This window comes from Ovis aries, chromosome 1, assembly GCF_016772045.2.
Source record: "Ovis aries strain OAR_USU_Benz2616 breed Rambouillet chromosome 1, ARS-UI_Ramb_v3.0, whole genome shotgun sequence".
NCBI lineage: Eukaryota > Metazoa > Chordata > Mammalia > Artiodactyla > Bovidae > Ovis > Ovis aries.
In genome coordinates, this window is record NC_056054.1 from 174,997,331 (window position 1) to 175,016,458 (window position 19,128).

Genomic DNA, 19,128 nt, shown 5'->3' on the forward strand with positions numbered 1-19,128 from the left:
TATATACATATTTTGTATCTTTTTTTTGTTTTTTTTACTTTTTTTTTTTTCAATTTTAAAATCTTTAATTCTTATATGCGTTCCCAAACATGAACCCCCCTCCCACCTCCCTCCCCATAACATCTCTCTGGGTCATCCCCATGCACCAGCCCCAAGCATGCTGTATCCTGCGTCAGACATAGACTGGCGATTCATTTCTTACATGATAGTATACATGTTAGAATGCCATTCTCCCAAATCATCCCACCCTCTCCATCTCCCTCTGAGTCCAAAAGTCCGTTATACACAGCTGTGTCTTTTTTGCTGTCTTGCATACAGTGTCGTCATTGCCATCTTCCTAAATTCCATATATATGTGTTAGTATACTGTATTGGTGTTTTTCTTTCTGGCTTACTTCACTCTGTATGGTCGGTTCCAGTTTCATCCATCTCATCAGAACTGATTCAAATGAATTCTTTTTCACGGCTGAGTAATACTCCATTGTGTATATGTACCACTGCTTTCTTATCCATTCATCTGCTGATGGACATCTAGGTTGTTTCCATGTCCTGGCTATTATAAACAGTGCTGCGATGAACATTGGGGTACATGTGTCTCTTTCAATTCTGGTTTCCTCGGTGTGTATGCCCAGCAGTGGGATTGCTGGGTCATAAGGTAGTTCTATTTGCAATTTTTTAAGGAATCTCCACACTGTTCTCCATAGTGGCTGTACTAGTTTGCATTCCCACTAACAGTGTAGGAGGGTATACATATTTTGTATCTTTTAAAAAAATATTTCGTCTCCCTTCCTTCCTTCCTTCACTATCCAAAGTAAATTTGTCCTTCCTCTTTCTTTCCAAACAAGCATTCTAAATCTCACCTTGTTTAGAGGCTGGAAAACAAATGAGTTAGTTTTTAGGAAGGGAAGTTGAAATCTTTTGGACTTTAAACATTTATGTTTATAATACCTGTTGCCAAGTAAGACAGCCTGTAAAACAAACTGGATCAGATTATAAGCACCAAGGTCAGAAAAATCCATGTACACTGATTTCAGTGGCTTCCTGCTTTGAATGCCTTCAGGTAAGGAGCCAGAATGGCTTTCCATGACTGCCTGGTTCCAGGCTTTCAACCAGTAATCCCTGAAAAGTTGGAGAAAAAAAACATGGCCATATGGCCACATGCTGTGTGCCCTGTGACCTTCCTTGCCTTGAACCTCTCTTGATAGGGTAATCTGTCAAATTGTTAATGGTTTAGCAATTAGGGAAAACTCTTCACAGTGTCCTCTGGTTATCACTAACCTCCAAGAAAGTTTTTAATTTGATGTTACTGAGGCTATCAGGTATTTTTTTCAGGAGCAGTGTACTTTATGCTGTGTCTTTACTTGCCTATCATAATTAATAAAGGTTTGTCAGCATGAATACATATCGGGGAACATCAAAAGCCTTGCCCTTTCTAACTTTAAGAAGTCTTTGCTCTAGCTTTTCCAGAATCCTGCCAAAAATGATTATGTCATCTAAATAGATAAATGCCTCTAGGTAATTTATATCCCTCAATTACCTCCTCCATTAAACACTGAAAACTGGCAGAGGACCTGGAAACACTTTTGGGCGCCCTTTCAAATTGATACTCTATTCCCGTTCGACACACAGGGAAGATGAAGTAGGTTTTTTTCTTGGTCCTCCTTAGATCAAATGGGTATTTGATCTTTCTTACTCTTCAAGTATAGGTATGACCTCCAGTGTCTCCTTAGCAGACAGCACAAGGCAGCTCAAACTCCAGGGACAGGACAGTAGTTGGTTTTAGTGCACAGTTACATAGAAAGCCACAGTCCATGGAATCATACTTGGTCAGGTTGCTTTCATGCCACCATGCTGGACCATACCAAAGGCTCTGGGACTCAGATGTAGTCCTACTGATAAATAAGTCTTTGGTATGCTTATATATCCTAGAGAAGGGCATAGCAACCCACTCCAGTGTTCTTTCCTAGAAAAGTCCATGGACAGAGGCGCCTGGTGAGCTACAGTCCGTGGGGTCACGAAGAGTTGGACATGACTGAGTGACTAAACATGCAGAGACACTCACACATGCTCACATATGTATTTAATTTCAGACCTTGAAATCTATCTAGAATGCTCCAGAGAAGTGAGTGGATCAGTTTTATTCTATTATTTGTTGTCTCTCTGAACATATTTCTCAGTCTTAAAAGAAGGAAAAATTACGGGTGTCTTAAAAAGTTTCCTCCTGGTCTCTTGCTCCTTTCATTAGGCACTGAGATATCTTCAAAATCCAAAAATTTTAACTTTAATTTGGAAAAGACTACAAATGCAACTCTAACTAGAAAAGCAAGGGTTTTATGGTGTATATCTGTTTGATCACTATGCCCATTCTCTCTCTTTCTGAGGCAGCAGCAAGAAAAATGAGGAGAAAAGGACATCTAAATACGAAGGTCTGCCCTTGCTGATGCTGCTGAACTCACAGAAAACTGGAATTCATTCTTGTAAGTAATGACACACTCCACAAGCCCCCCAAATTGGTGCATATAATGCTAGATTATCTACCTGCTAAATGATCCCAACGTCACTGAAATTCTAGTCTAAAATTAAAAATAGACAAAAGATCAGCATAATTGTCTGAATGTAAAACATACAGGCTCAAAACCATCTACCTCTGCACTGTGGGATGGTATCAGTATTCCCCGTTAGGGCTGGATCCAGTCTTTTAGGGTCTTCATATTTTGGATCTTTCTTTAAGAAAAAGAATACAAAATTATGTATACAAGATTTCATACAAGGATGTTGGCCAGGGAGCACAAAGATGAATATTTAAGATACGTTCTTCCTATCCTAGAGCATCAAACAGGAAGTACCTCATCTTCTCTAACAATTTTGCTCCTTCAGTTATCCCTCCACACTTCCACAATCAACTAACCTTTCCTCCCTGCTGGATCATTCCTCTTATGCAAAGATGTGCTATTATCATCCATCCTTAAAAGTGTCACCATAAAAGTCTATTAAAAATTCCCAGGACATAAATATAGAATCTGGAAGATAAAAAGAAGTCTAACCTTTTTTTGGTCTTAGTCTAGTTTCACTTGTTCACAGGGTATGCATACAGAGGCCTTGCACCCAGCAATTTAGATTAGTGTTCCTGATGCAAAATGATGCAACTGACACTTCACCTCATCAGGTCGTGTGCAGAGATGGTACATCTGGCACTTCAATCTGGAGTGTCGGGAGCAGCAGAGCTATGCCCCGTCTGTAGAACTCCGCCTCCCTCCCCTTCCTGCAGACAAGAACGCTATAAAGCAGGCTTGCTCCCCATGGCCTTTCAGGGTGAACACGTACTCCAGAGTGTGAGCCCACACCACTCAATTCTTTGATCAAAGAATGAAGCTTTCCTTTGCCTCTGAACTGATTTGGTATTGTTCTATTGGTTTGAATGATACCAGGCAGAAGCAGCCTTGTTGGGTAACTGTAGGAGGTTCAGTAACAAAATTTTGGTGACCACAAAGGGACAGACCATGGCCTTTTTGGCTACACCTATCCACTAGGCTCGCCAACCTATAGGGTCAGCAGTAGCATTCTCCATAGTAAAGTTTTGATTTGGTAAAGAAAAGCTGCCAGCCCTGTGAACCAAGAGGCAAGACCAGGAAATGGCTCAGTTATCAAGGATCACCAGACAAATCAGAACAAAGATGTTTAATCTGAGTTCAAGAAAAAGTATTGAGGATGCCTGAATGTCAAGGTTGGTACAAGACAGTGGCTTAACCTCTTTCAGTCAGTGCTAGTTTTTCTTAAGTGAGCAGGGGAGCCCTCAAAAGACCAGGAGCCCCATTACTGAGAAGTTCTATGAGCTGCTGGGGCTTCCCTGATGGCTCAGTGATAAACAATTGACCTCCCAATGCAGGAGATTTGGGTTTGATCCCTAGGTCAGCAAAATCTCCTGGAGGATGAAACGGTAACCCACTCCAGTACTCTTGCCTGGGAAATCCCATGGACAGAGGAGCCTGGTGGGCTACAGTCCATGGGGTCACAAAAGAACTGAATATGACTTAGCAACTGAACAGCAACAACATGAGCTGCTGGCAAGAACAGGAAATACCCCTGTCCATCTCTCCTCTCCTCTCTGTGGTGAGGTGAATCTTGGGTTATTCTTTACCAACTGAGGTGCTGCAGGCTTTCCTCCCAGTATCAGCACAAAATTCCAGTTACTTCAGCAACCTGGTGAGTATCCTGTGGGAATCCCACATACTTTTAGCTCTCATCCAGCAGGAAGTCTGCAAACTCCTCCTTTTCTGAAGAAAGGAAGAAAGACACGGCTGTCACCTCAGACAACTGTGCCACTCCCTAATGGACCAAACTGTTCAGAAACTAACATGGCTAAGCTGCTCTGGCCCAAAGGCAGTCCCATCTAAACTCCTGGGGGACATTCTGGCTGAGGAGGGACTAACTACAGATTCAAGGGGGACCACCAGTTACATCAGAGTCCACACCATTTGGATGCCTTCTATTTTGGTCTTTTGAGGACTCCATTGACAGTTCAGGGCTGGTTCCAAATTTCCTGAACTGGAAATCTTATTTGGGTCAAATCTTGTGATATTTGCATGACTAATTATCAGCCAGGGTCTAAACAACACAGGAAAAGTACTCCTTTTGAAGCAGGTCCCAATGGAGAAGAAGGGCACATCCAGGTACACATTCCATTTACCACTTCTGATCTATATAACTGGAAATGTCAGAATAAAGGGCAGAGGGAAAACCCAGAGGGGTTTCCAGAATACAATTAGGGGAATCTTTCAGACTCATGACCCCACCTGGGCTGACACCAAGAACCTCCTCAAAGTACTCCCACTGAGGGAATAAAAGATCAGACAAAGAGGACAGAAACAGGGTAAATTGTGCCATTTTCACACTAGGGAATAAGTGGTCTCAGATACCAAGCCCACTAGGTCCATCAAGACAATGGAGAAGGGGATGGAATACAGAGGCTGGCCCATTAAAAAAGTACGATCCTAAAGGGAATCCAAGGAGCCATACAGAAGCCTATCAATTGGTATAAGACAAAGGAAATGGATCAGGAGCCTACAGAAAACCCTCCAAGATTTGTAGAGCGCCTCAGGGAATGTCTCAAATCTACAACCACTGACCCTGAGTCATTGGAAGGGAATGCAATCCTGAGGTCATATTTTATTTCCCGAAGTGCCCCTGACACTAGGCATAAGCTTCAGAAAATGGAAGCAGACAAAATGCTACTACCTGTTGCCTGGTCAAAGTTGCCTACTAAAGGTTGAGGGTGTTTAATAATCGAGATATAGGGGGAAAAAACAGAGGACAAACAGGCCCAGAGGCAAGTTGTTGGCCTCCAATGTCAATTGGTGGGCAAGGCAATCTGAACTAACTGCCCTTGGAGACACTCAACTCCAATGAGTGGCACCCAGCCCCACTGAGGGATAGCAAGCCAAGGAAACTAGGACCTAATCAATGCACCATTTGCAAACAAGAAAAACACTGAGAAGGACAATGTCCTCACCAACCACAAAGAGGAATGCAAGTGGCAGATTCTGGCCACGACCCTCCAAGGCAGATGGTCCAAACAGATGAAGAATGATGGGACCAGAGGACTAAGCCAGCACTCCGATTGATCCCCCAAGGAGCCCCAGTTGACACTAGACACACAGATTAGACTGTCAAATTCTTAGTTGATATCAGTGCCACTTACTCAGTTCTGAATACCAGATCAAGCAAACTCAGTTATAAGAGGTGTAAAATTATGGGGGTACAAGGGAAGGCCAAGAACAGGCATTTATAGAGCCGTTAGAACATAAATTAGAGGAACACATGGTCATCAATTCCTTCCTGTGTGTCCCCGAATACTCTATATTTCTGCTAGGAAGAGATATCTTACATAAAGTGGAGGCTACTATCCACCTAATGGCAGACAAACTGGAGACTGGTGTCCCCATAGACAAGGGCACAAGATGATAATGTTAATAGCTACGGAAAAACCTCCCTAGGCAGAGCAAGTTGATCTCCCTGGAGGAAATATGTAGTAAATCAGGAACAGGTGGAATGAGCTGTAGAAGCCATCCTGTGATAAGTTCACCTAAAGTCTGGACATACATGACCCAACAGAAAACAGTATCCTCTCCACAGGCAGGCCTTTTTGGGCATTGCTGCCATTTTACAGAGCCTAATTGACCAGACCCTATTGGATGTTGCCAATCAGCCTGTAGTACCCTTTCTTCCTGTAAAGAGGAGAATTCCCAATGAGGAATGCCAGATGGTACAGGACCTCAGGGCACTCAGTGAAGCCGTCTGGGGTATACATCCAGTCGTCCCTAATCTTACACCCTGTTGGTCACTCTACCAGCCACCAGGTCTTGGTATTTTGTGTTAGATTTAAAAGATGCCTTATTCTATATTCCATTAGCCCCAGAGTCTCAAGAAATGTTTGCTTTTGAATGACAGGACCCAAACATGCAACAAAACAAAGCAAAACACTGCTGGACACTCCTTCCCCAGGGGTCAGAAATGACCCCACCATCTTTGGGGAAACTTGGACTCAAAATATCTGAGCAAGATGGAATCAGAATATAAACGACATTATGATTACCAGCCCAACTGTGGAAGCCTCTGACAAAAATACTGTAACCACTCTGAAATACCTAGTCCATAAAGGATATAAGCTGTTCAAGAAAAGGGCTCAATTATTATAAACTAGGATGACTTACCTAGGCTTCATTCTTCTGGAAGGCCAGAGAAGCCTATCCTAGGAGAGGAAAAAAGCCACTTGCTGCCTCATCCCTTCTAAAACCTGAGGGTGGCCAGGTTTTGCTCACCTGGATCCTTAGCTATAGTCTAATAGCTAGACTTCTGTACAAAAAGCTGAAAGGAAAGGATAATGATCTTTTTGAATGGAATTTAGAATGTAAAAAGGTGCCTTCAAGAAGTACAAAGCAACTAGGGGAGAATGGATACATGCAGAAGATTAGCTGTATGGCTGAGTCCCTTTGCTGTTCACCTGAAACTATCACGACATTGTTCATCGGTTCTATGTGCACGCTAAGTCACTTCCGTCATGTCTGACTCTTTGTGACCCCAGGGACTATAGTCCACCAGGCTCCTCTCTGTCCATAGGATTCTCCAGGCAAGAATACTGAAGTGAGTTGTCATGCCCTTCTCCAGGGGATCTTCTCAACCCAGATATTGAAGAACCCAGGGAATCTAATCTGTGTCTCTTACATCTCCTGCATTGGCAGGCAGGTTCATTACCGCTAGTGCCAATTAGGAAGCCCCTTATCAGCTATACCCAATACAAAAAAAAAAAAAAAAATTGCAAAAGCAATTACTTCAGGCCCCTGCCCTGGCCCTCCCAGATTTAGCTAAACCCTTTGACCTTTAACATTTGGCTCAGACAGTAAAGTATCTTCCCGCAATGCGGGAGACCCAGGTTCATTGCTCAGTCATGTCTGACTCTTTGCGACCCCATGGACTGTAGCCTACCAAGCTCCTCCGTCCATGGGATTTTCCAGGCAAGAATACTGGAGTGGGTTTCCATTTCCTTCTCCAGGAGATCTTCCTGACCTAGGGACTGAACTCAGGTCTCCCGAATTATAGGCAGATGGTTTACTGTCTGAGCCACCAGAGAAGTCTAGCCACCACAGTACTCTTATCTGGAGAATTCCATAAATAGAGGAGCCAGGCGGGCTACAGTCTTTGGGGTTGCAAAGTGTCAGACACGATTCAGCAACTAACACTTTTCACTTTGACCTTTATGTTCATGAGAGAAAGGGAACCACCCTTGGGATATTAGCTCAAAAACTAGGAGCCCTTATTCCAGTGGTTGCTTATTTCTCTAACCAATTAGATCAAACTGCTAAGGGATGGTCCTGCCTACAGGCAATAACAGCTACTTCAACTCTGCTAAAGGAGGCTGAAAGTTAACGTTTGGTCAGCCAGTCACTATATGGACTTCACACCACATTCAGGCTTTAGTAAGTTCTAAGGGAACAGAATGGCTGTCCCCTGGAAGGTCAATTCAAGTTCAACCTATGCTTTTACACAACACAGTGGCTACCATAAAAACCATCACATAGACCCTGCCACCTTGCTACCCACAGAAACAGAGCCCCTGGAGCATGACTGTATAGCAACTGGATGAACGTGCTTAGTCACTCAGTTGTGTCTGTCTGACTCTTTGCAATCCCATGACTGTAGCTCACTTGGCTCCTCTGCCCATGGGGATTCTCCAGGCAAGAATATTGGAGTGGGTTGCCATGCCTTCCTCCAAGGGATCTTCCCAACTCAGGGACTGAACCCAGGTCTACTGAATTGTGGGCAGATTCTTTACTGTCTGAGCCAACAGGGAAGCCCAAGAATAGTGGAGTGGGTTGCCATGCCCTTCTCCAGGGGATCTTCCTGACCCAGGAATCGAACCAGGGTCTCCTGCATTGCAGGAGGATTCTTCACCAGCTAAGCTACCAGGAAAGCTCATAGGGACCATAGACAAAATCGATTCCAGTTGCCCCAACCTATTTAAATGATCCTTTCCCAAATGTCAATGAGGAATGAATCATAGATGGGAACAGTTTTATGACAGTGGGGAAAAGGCTAGCAGGGTATTCAATGACCTCCAAGACTCAAGTCAAAGAAGCACAAAACCTATCTCCATGAACTTCTGTCCCAAAGGTAAAACTGACGGTCCTCACCTGAGCCTTAGAGCTTGGGACAGAGAGGATCTTAAATGTTTATACAAGTTCCTGGTATGCATATGCCATCTTACATGTACATGGGATATTTGGAAGGAAAGGGGTATGCTCACTGCAGACAATAAGCAAGTGAAAGATGGATTAAGCACATTGAAGCTCTTAGAAGCAGTACAGCTTCCAAAAGAGGTGTCAGTGATTCCTTGTAGGTGTCACCAAAAGGGGACTGCAGAGGTAACAAAGGAAAACAAGGCAGATACAACTGCCAAAAAGGTGGCCCTAGAACCAGGTGATTGGCAACTACTCCTCATACCTCGAAGCCCAGAACCATATAATTATCTCCCAATCTACAAAAAGGAAAAATTAGACAAAGCCCCCAAACAGGGCTTCAGTAGAGATCTAGGAGGCCATGAGTGGCTCATTGATGAAAATTAGCCACTTTTCATCAACAACACTTCTTTCTCCTAACTGCAGCTTGTCAAGCCATCAGAGAGGCTTATCCAGGACTTACTATGGGAGAGAAGCTTTATATAATTAGTTGAGGTCATGGTAACTCCTGACATGAAAAGTATAATCAGTGGAATATTTGAGACATGTCCCACCTAGACAATGAACAACTCCAGCACTATATTCCCAGAGGCCCCCAGATAAGTCTCATTCAGACCAGAGGGACATATCCTGGAGAAGACTGGTAGACTGATTTCACTGTCAGGCCAAAATACCATGCAATTTCAGGTATCTCTTTGTACTAGTAGACATTTTCTGGTCAGATAGAAGCATTCCCCACTAGTCCCAGTTTGGGGGCAAGTCCCCTCCTATCATTCCTCACTTAGTTGAAGTGACTGCTGCTGCTGCTAAGTCACTTCAGTCGTGTCTGACTCTGTGCAACCCCATAGACGGCAGCCCACCAGGCTCCCCCGTCCCTGGGATTCTCCAGGCAAGAACACTGGAGTGGGGTGCCATTGCCTTCTCCAAGTTGAAGTGACTAGGGAATTATTAAAGAAATAATCCTCAGATTTGGCCTCCCAGGATTCCTACAAAGCAATAATTGTCCAGCATTTTGTCGCTAGTGAAGAAGGGGATTACATGAGCCTTGGACATAAAATGGATCTTGCACTCAGCCCAGAGACTCCATCATTGAGGAAAGTAGAGAAGTTCAATCAGACTTTGAAAAGGGCCTTAGCCAATGGATGTCAGGAAACTCAAGAAAATTGGATTAAGTTGCTTCTGATTGCCCTGATCTGCATGTGGTTAGCTTTAGGGGGTAAGTTAAAGTTCAGTGCATTTGAACTCATATATGGTAGACCCATTTCCAAACTGAAGAAAAGGGACACTTTAACCCCCCTGAAATTGAACAACTCAAGTTTGCCTTCCAGGTAGGAGAAACCATGATAGCACCCACGGAATGTGGTAACTGGATGCTGCCTGTAACCCACTGATCTAGCCCTGTATCTCTTCCAGCCAGGAGACTGGATGAACCTAAAGACATGGAAAGCTGGTAGCCAACAAAACCAACTCAGTCCTAAGTGGAAAGATGCCACTTGGTGATCCTAACCATCCATTCTGCCCTGAAGTTGCAGGGATCACTCCATGAGTATACCACACTCGAGTGTAGGAGGCTATAGAGCCCAAACCTCCTAGAGACAACCTGCGGTAATGGACTCCTTTGAGTACTAGTGTGAACCACTCTCTGCCTTGAGGCAGCCCCACCCACAGCCTGTTGGGAAGAGCACTAGATCATATCTCTCCATCCTCTGATCTAAGAACAAAGCTTTCCTTTTGCTTCTGAGCAGCTCAATCTTATTCTGTTGACTTAAATGGGCAAAAGGACCCTTGTTGAGGATCTACTCAGGAAGGTTGGTTAAAAAGGCAAAACCAAATAAAACATTCTTGACCTTACAATTCCCTCCCGTTACTGTAACAATTCATTTTTCTCCCTTACAGTAAAACATTAAAGAAACTCTCTACACACATCGTTTCTGCTTCTTCACCTTCCATTACCTTCTCAATCTACTTCACTCTCAATAATAACCTAAAAATCCTTCATGCTAAGGTTACCAAAAACATCCAGTCCTCTGATATCATCTTACTTGACCACGCAGAAGCACTGACACCACTGTATACGGTCTCATTCTTGAACTACTCTCCTCTTAGCTTCCCTGACATCATCTTTTAGTCTGGCTACTTTACTTCAGTCTCTTTTGCCTGCTCCTCATCTAAATGTTACAAATTCACCTGTATCATTTTTCTCCCTACGCATTTTCTTTGGGTGACCTCATTTATTTCCATAGCTTTTAAAACCATCTATGCTGACAACTCCCAAATTTATGTACCTGTTTCACACTCTGACCCCCACGGTTGTACATCCAACTACCTACTTGACATCTCTTAGCAACTTTACATGCATTTCAATATACCAAAATAAAACTCATGACTTTTCCCAGGGCTTGGTAATTGAATGAGAAACTAAGCTTGCAAACAAAGCACCAACAAAAATATGGGAAACTCCCCAATTTTTTAAGGAACAAAATTAATATTTAATATCTTAAAATAAAACCATAAAAAAAATAAAATAAAACCATACAGGTAGTCATCAGGGTTGAGGCTTAATTAGGCATCTTTCATTTATGTAATAACTTAGTGTTGCTTTTGTTTTGTATTATGCTTAAAGAAGCAATTCATTATTTTTTTTAAATATGAGACCTCTAAAGATCCTTATCTGCCCTCATCCATGCCCAGTTTTCCACATATCAGTGAATACATTGCCATTGTCATTCATTTGGTTTCAAAGTCAGAAAGCTGGATTTCATCCTTGATAACTTCCCTCATTTCCAATACTCAAGTCAGAAACAGGTCCTGGATTGAAGTCCTGGATTGAACTCCCCAGATAACTCAACCCTTGCTCTGTTCTTTACCACTGCCACTATTATCCACTTTAGCCATGTCACCCCAACTATTATGAGAAAATTCCTTACTGTATGTTTCACACTATGCTTACTCCCTTCTAACACATTCTCCACTCAACAGGCAGAATGTCCTTTAAAAACACAAAATGTTTCTCCCACGATGGTTTCTCATTGCTCTTCAAATATAATTTCAATTCCATCTCATAGGTTTTCAGGCCCCGCCTGCTCTGGTCACTATATATTTTATAACCACACCTTGACATCGGATCACAATCCAGCTGTGGCTTGATCCTTCCCATCAGCTGGTCTCAGCAGTCTTCAGCAACAGCCTCTCAAAGAAATCATGTAATTAGAATCTTCTCTCTGGTTTTCTATCACTTTGCCCTGTTTGTTACCACAATTTGTAATTTTTTAGTTATATGTTTGTTTGTATCCTTTTTGATTATCTTAGTTAGACTGTAAACCGAGTGAGAACAGAAGCCTGTTTTCTTTACTCTGGCTTCTCCTATGTCTGAAAGATAGTAGAAGGATCAAAAAATCAATGGTGAATTACGGATTCCACCCTTAAGTGGAATGAACGGTCAGCCTAATTCAGTGACAATAGACCCAGTGCTTCTTTCACTCTCTCTCCCACTGAAAGAAACAACTCTGAAATTCTGGACACTTCACTGAGCCACAACTTATTCACTTTTGATCATGCGATCTAATAGTCAAGCCTGTAGACTGTTTTTAGTGAATGACAGTGGAATGGATGAATGTGCAGTGAATCTGGTCTTTTGCTTCCCAGTAAATAAAATGAGGGCAATAATATCTAAGTTCCTTCAAGCTCTAAATTTCAAGACCCCTGAAAGTCTCATCAGACAAACTAGTTACAAGTCTGAATGCTGTTTCTGGAAGCTTCCTATCAAGTTTAGTCCTTAAAGTGCTATTGAGGGATTATCAGGCATTCAGTACAATGTCATCTTCCTGTCTTCATTCTGTTTGGAAAAACTGAGTAATATTTCATTGTCTACTTTATAAGAAAATGGAGGTGCTTGATCTCAATATGAAATTCACCTGTACTTTATATACACTGAAGACTGAAAGGTATTTACAGGTCATACTGTGATCCACATGAATACTTATTACAAAGTAAGTTTTCAATAAGTGACAGTATATATAAATGTTCTAAACGTATTGACATATACACAAAATTCACATGGTATAAGACACAGGAGGTATTTCCAACATTAAAATAGGAAAATCTGGTATTTTAAATCTTCTGACCCAATTCTGTCTGAAGAAGAAACATCACGACAGCTTTAAAAAATAACTTGAAAGCACAGATTTGGCCTTCCTAAGTATGTACACTTTCTGTTTTGCTACTCTGAAAATGGCATATTAAGGAGGGTAGACAAGTTGACAAAATTCAATAAGATATTTAACAGCTTCTGATGCATTCTGACCCACGGTTTCTCAGAATTAATATTCTAGCATTCGTGGAATTTTGTATTAGGCTTTAGTAAATATATTTGACACATTAAAATTCAGCCACACACTTAATGCAGCATGGCACTGAGACTGTTAATTTCAGTGTCTCTTTAAATAGTGGATATTATTTCAAAAAACCTATCATATTGAACAAAATTGTTTTCTAAGGCTTTTTTTTTTTTAAAGATTCTCACTAGTGTTTACTGTACTAGTGGTCAAACATTAAACCATAAAAATCATCCATTAGAAGCTAGGAAACATACAACCCAAGATGGAATAAACTTGGTAATCATTTTGACAAGGGCGAAATTGCAATAAGAGACCTTGCTTAATCCACAGCACAAAATGTGAGGAAGCATGACAAAGACACTGTCCTTCAGCACTGTTCCACAGACACACGTGTCTGGGGTTAAAGAAATGGAGCCACCAGCAGCACCCTCACTACATGTGAGGATCTGTAGTCTGCTAGGCTTTGAACAAGTTGGCACCTAGTCCCTACTTGGGCACAGGCACACAATCTAAAATCTGCTCTTAGGCACAGATGCACTGGCATAAAATCTGTCCTTAGGCCCAGAAACTGGGAACGTTGGCTATAGTTGCATAATACGTCATTCCAACAAAGTGATTGAAGCTGCATGGGGTGGGCAAATTTGATCAAATGAAGCAGGCAGAGCCGGAAGAATTCAGACATTGTTGGCAACAGAGCCAGAGTTTTAAGTAGGAAAAAAAATACTTTGTGTGGAAAATTTCTGCAAGAATGTATGCCAAACTAGTAATAGTAGCCATCTCTTATGGAAATAATTATTAGAAAAATTTAAAGTGTTTATTTCTATAATTTTGATTAAAAAATATATACAGGGAAATAATACAAATAATTGGAAAGTAATTTAAAAATGCCATACCCATAATCCATTCATCAGCTATCATTTCCCAGATCTTTACTTTTAGATCACTGGAAGAGAAATTTGAGGTTTCTTCCTTTTGACATCTCACAATGGATAGTCTATCATTTCCTTCACTAATGTTAAAGGATTCCTTTTTTCTTTTATGGAGTAAATGTCCCACAAAGTAGATTTGCCTGGCATTCATTGTGAGGCTGAATCATGCATATAAAATAAAAGACTTTTAGTTCATCTTCAATAAAACAGAATATTCTTTAAACCAATAGTGATAAGAGGAAAAATGATTTCATTAACTGAAATGTTTAGCCAAGATACTGGATGGTGCTTTTCACCTGCCACAGCAATTAAGACGTCTCTAATAAAATACCATTGAGATAAATTATAGTCCTTTACTCAGAGCTCATCAGAGAAGATCTAATTTATAGCATTGACTATAACATGTTAAAAAGTCTCTATTTGAAAGCTAATTCCATGATAAATTTTAATCATGTGGATAGAACTAGCTTCAAAGCTGTATTAATTATACATTTAAGCTCTACATGCAAACTAGTACATTACAGTACAGCCAGAACATGTAAAATATAGTCTGAACTGAATTAAAATATGCCAATTTCCTCTGCAGTTATTTGCTTTTGATATATTGTAGTTCTTTCAGACCATTCTTTATAAACATTAAATTACTGCTGTGCTTTCTTAGCCATTTTGCTCCCCTAGAAATCTGTAATAAAACTCCAGGCTCTGGTTAACTTCATTGCATGATTTTATATTTTCACAGAGTACAAAGCAGATATCCATCTAAGATAAATACCTTAATAAAACGGGTGAAAGTTGCTGGCAAGTTTTACTTCCTTATCCCAAAGTCTGTTCACCCCGCTCACTGTGATTCCTAGTCTCACCCGTCTATTTCTCTCTCTCTGGGTTTTCGTCTCTGGCTCAGAACATAGGTCAAGTCACCAAAGCCCTGTAAGTATAGGCACGCATTCCTTGCTTCAAAAACAGACTAGAGCAGTAGCCAGTCAGCAAACTCAGTCTTTGACAAGAGCCTTGTTCCATATGTAAACTGAACATTTCATTCTATCTAGAAAGCCTTAGTACCTAGAAAATATCAAGTGAATTGAAGAGCGTGCTTAGTGTTGTCACTATTACATGTATGTAATACCTCACACAGCAAAAAATGAAAATTTGCAGATTAAAAATTTACCGTATTTCATCTTTCCTGCCCCTTAGTTTCCTAGTTTCATTCCCTGGAGGTAAATTGATCACTTTACAGGTATACAATGCATATGAGAACATACAAGTATAAAACAACAACAACAACAAAAATGTACTGTGTACTGTATTCCTCACTTTAATCTTTCAACGTACACATATATTATATATTGGAAACTGTCCAAAAGAAATACAAATAAATAGCTCCATTCTTTAAAAAGTTTCATAGCATCCCATGCCATACAGGCACATAATTTACTTAACCTGTGTCCTAACATAGATATTTACGCTGCTTCCAATCTTTTTCTTATTTCAAACAACGCTATAAGGAATATCCTTGTATGTTTGTCATTTAAGACGTGACAAGCATATATGTGGATAAATTCTCAGAGTAGTACTGCAGGATCAAAGACTATATGCATTTGCAATCTTGATAAGATGTTGTTAAATAGTTTTTTATAGAGTTTATACCAAATTACATACCTAATAGTAGTGTATTAAATACCTATTTTCTCACCCTTTTCAATATAGTATGCTATCAAAATTCTTTTATCTTTGCCAAACTAACAAAGGAAAATGGCATTTCATGTAGTTTTAATTTTTAAATTAATGTTTTTTCTCGTTATGTATTAAATGAATAACTTTTCATATTTTAAGACCCATTTACATTTCCTTTGATACCAACCATTTTATCCTTTGTCCATTTCTTGTAGGATTATTGGACTTTTTCTTATATATTTATTTATATATGCTAAGAAACATTGCCTTTGGTCTATGTCATCAGTTGCAGAGGAAATATTTCCCCCTGGCTTGTCATTTGCATTTTTTAATGGATTTTAATGACAAGATAATTTTATTTTAGTTTTATATGGTCAATTTATTCTCTATTTTAACTTAATATTTCTTAGTTTTGGATTAACCCTAGGAATGTCTTCTGAACCTTGAAACATTTTACATATACACACACACACACACCTGTGTGTATACATATATAGTGTTTCCATAGTATACTTAGATTTTTCTATTTAAATATTTGAAATATTTGGAATCTGGGGATAAGAAATGAGGGAAGAGCCCCCAGATATTTTTATTTTCCAGATTACTACCCAGTTGTTCCAATGTTGTTGCTGTTCGGTCACCCAGTCGTGTCTGACTCTGCTACCCCATGGACTGCAGCACAGCAGACCTCTCTGTCCCTCACCATCTCTCGAAGTTTGCCCAAGTTCATGTCCATTGCATTGGTGATGTCATCCAGCCATCTCATCCTCTGACATGCTCTTCTCCTTCTGCCCTCAATCTTTCCCAGCCATCAGGGACTTTTCCAAAGAGTCAGCTGTTTGCATCAGATGACCAAAATACTGGAGTTTCAGCTTCAGCATCAGTCCTTCCAACAAGTATTCAGAGTTGATTTCCCTTAATTTTGACTGGTTTGATCTCCTTGCTGTCCAAGGGACTCTCAGGAGCCTTCTCCAGCACCACAGTTCAAATGCATCAGTGCTTCCATGCTCTTCCTTCTTTACAGCCCAGCCCACATAACCTTATGTGACCACTGGGAGGACCATTGCCTTGAGTATACGGATCTTTGTTGGCAGTAATGTCTCTGCTTTTTAACACACTGTCTAGGTTTGTCATAGCTTTCCTGCCAAGAACCAAACATCTTCTGATTACATGGCTACAGTCACCATCTGCAGTGATTTTAGAGCCCAAGAAGCAGAAATCCATCACTACTTCCGCCTTTCTCCCTCTAATTGCCATGAAGTAATGGGGCCAGATGCCATGATCTTAGTTTTTTCAATATTTAGTTTTAAGCTGGCTCTTTCACTCTCCTCCTTCATCCTCATGAGGAGGCTTTTCAGCTCCTCTTCGCTTTCTGCCATTAGGGTGGTATCATCCACATATCTGAGGTTGTTGATGTTTCTGCTGTCTATATTGACTGCGACTTGTAACTCAGCCAGCCCAGCATTTCTCACGATGTGCTCAGTGTATAGATTAAACAAACAGTGACAGCAGACAGCCCTGTTGTAATCCTTTCTCAATCCCGAAACAATCAGTTGTTCCATACAGGGTTCTAACTGTTGCTTCTTAAATAATTCATCACTTACCTACTGATTTGTTATGCTATTTTGCCATACACTAATATCCATCACATATTTGGGTCTACTTAACAGACTTTCTTGTCTGTTCTATTTATCTGCATGTCTAGTCATACATTATTACATTCAGTTCAGTCGCTCAGTCATGTCCGACTCTTTGCAACCCCATGAATTGCAGCACACCAGGCCTCCCTGTCCATCACCAACTCCCAGAGTTCACTCAAACTCACATCCATTGAGTCAGTGATGCCATCCAGCCATCTCATCCTCTGTCGTCCCCTTCTCCTCCTGCCCCCAATTCCTCCCAGCATCAGAGTCTTTTCCAATGAGTCAGCTCTGCATGAGGTGGCCAAAGTACTGGAGTTTCAGCTTTAGCATCATTCCGTCCAAAGAACACCCAGGGCTGATCTCCTTTAGAATGGACTGGTTGGATCTCCTTGCAGTCCAAGGGACTCTCAAGAGTCGTCTCCAATACCACAGTTCATTACTGTAACTCTATTTGCTTGGTCTTCCTTGCTGAGTCCAGGCAACTCAATATTTTAAAATATGGGAGAGACTGTAACTTGTTACTCTTCTTCGACCAGAATTTTCTTGAACGTTTTTCCTATTTTCCATGTGAATCAATCTTTCCAGTTCAAAAAACCAATAAATAAGTAACACTCTACTCTAGTTATTGATATAGAATTAAGTTTATTACTTACATTAGGAAGAGCTGACATCTATATAATATTAAATCTTCGTATTAAAGAAAATGTATGTTTTCCTAATTTGTACTGATTTTGCATATTTCTTGTTAAGTTTATTTTTTTTCTATTGTAAATGTGGTATTTTGTTTCATTATAACTTCCAATTAGTTATTGTCTGTACTTATAAAAGTTGTTTGCTCTTTACTATTATACTCAGCCATCTAAAAATTCTTTTGTGTATTCATGTAAGCAAGTATAAAATTTGCAAATGTTACAACCTTTTTCATATATGTATATATATATATATATACATATATACACACCTCATAATCCCCTCTCTAATTTTACTGGCATGTATCTTCAGAACCATGTTAAAAAATCAGTAGTGAGGGCTTATATGGGCAACACATATGCTAAAGCTGGAGCAATACCAAGAGGATTAGCATGGCCTCTGAGTAAGGATGGCACAGAAATTTGTGATACATTCTGTATTTTATCTCCTTGGGCTTGGGACACAAAAGCAAAAATAAAAAAATGGGACTATATCAACTAAACAGCTTTGCACACCAAAGGAAACTATCAAGAAAACAAAAGTCAGCCTACTGAATGAGAGAAGATATTTGCAATATCAGATATATGCAATGAGGTTGATATCTAAAAAATATAAAGAACTCATGCAACTCAATATCAAAAAAACAAACTCAATTAAAAAATGGGCAGAGGCATTGAACAGAAATTTTTGTACAGATGGCCTACAGACACCTGAAAAAATGCTCAACATCACTAACCATCAAGGAAATGCAAGTCAAAACTACAGTGAGCTACCACATCACACCTATAAAAATGGCAATGATCAAAAAGACAAGAAACAAGTGTCGGCGAGGATATGGCAAAGAGGGAATCCTTGTTTGTGGGATCATACATTGGTGGAAAACAGTATGGAGTCTCCTCAAAAAATTAAAAATAGAACTGCCATATAATCCATCAACTTCACATCTGAGTATTTACCCAAAGAAAACAAAATCACTAATTTAAAAAGGTACATTCACCCTATTGTTCACTGTAGCATTAAGTAGACAAGACATGGAAACAATTTAAGTGTCCATCAATAGCTGAATGAATAAAGAAAATGTGGCATGTACACACACACACATATATATACACAAACACACAAAATGA

At 40.4% G+C, this 19,128-nt stretch overlaps 1 non-coding gene across 1 annotated transcript; it reads left to right on the plus strand.

The window, feature by feature from the left end:
• Nucleotides 1-18,338: 18,338 nt before the first annotated feature.
• Nucleotides 18,339-18,445, plus strand: LOC114111209 (U6 spliceosomal RNA). Its single transcript, XR_003587293.2, has one exon. It is a non-coding gene; the product is annotated as a U6 spliceosomal RNA (small nuclear RNA).
• The last annotated feature ends 683 nt before the right edge of the window (nucleotides 18,446-19,128 follow it).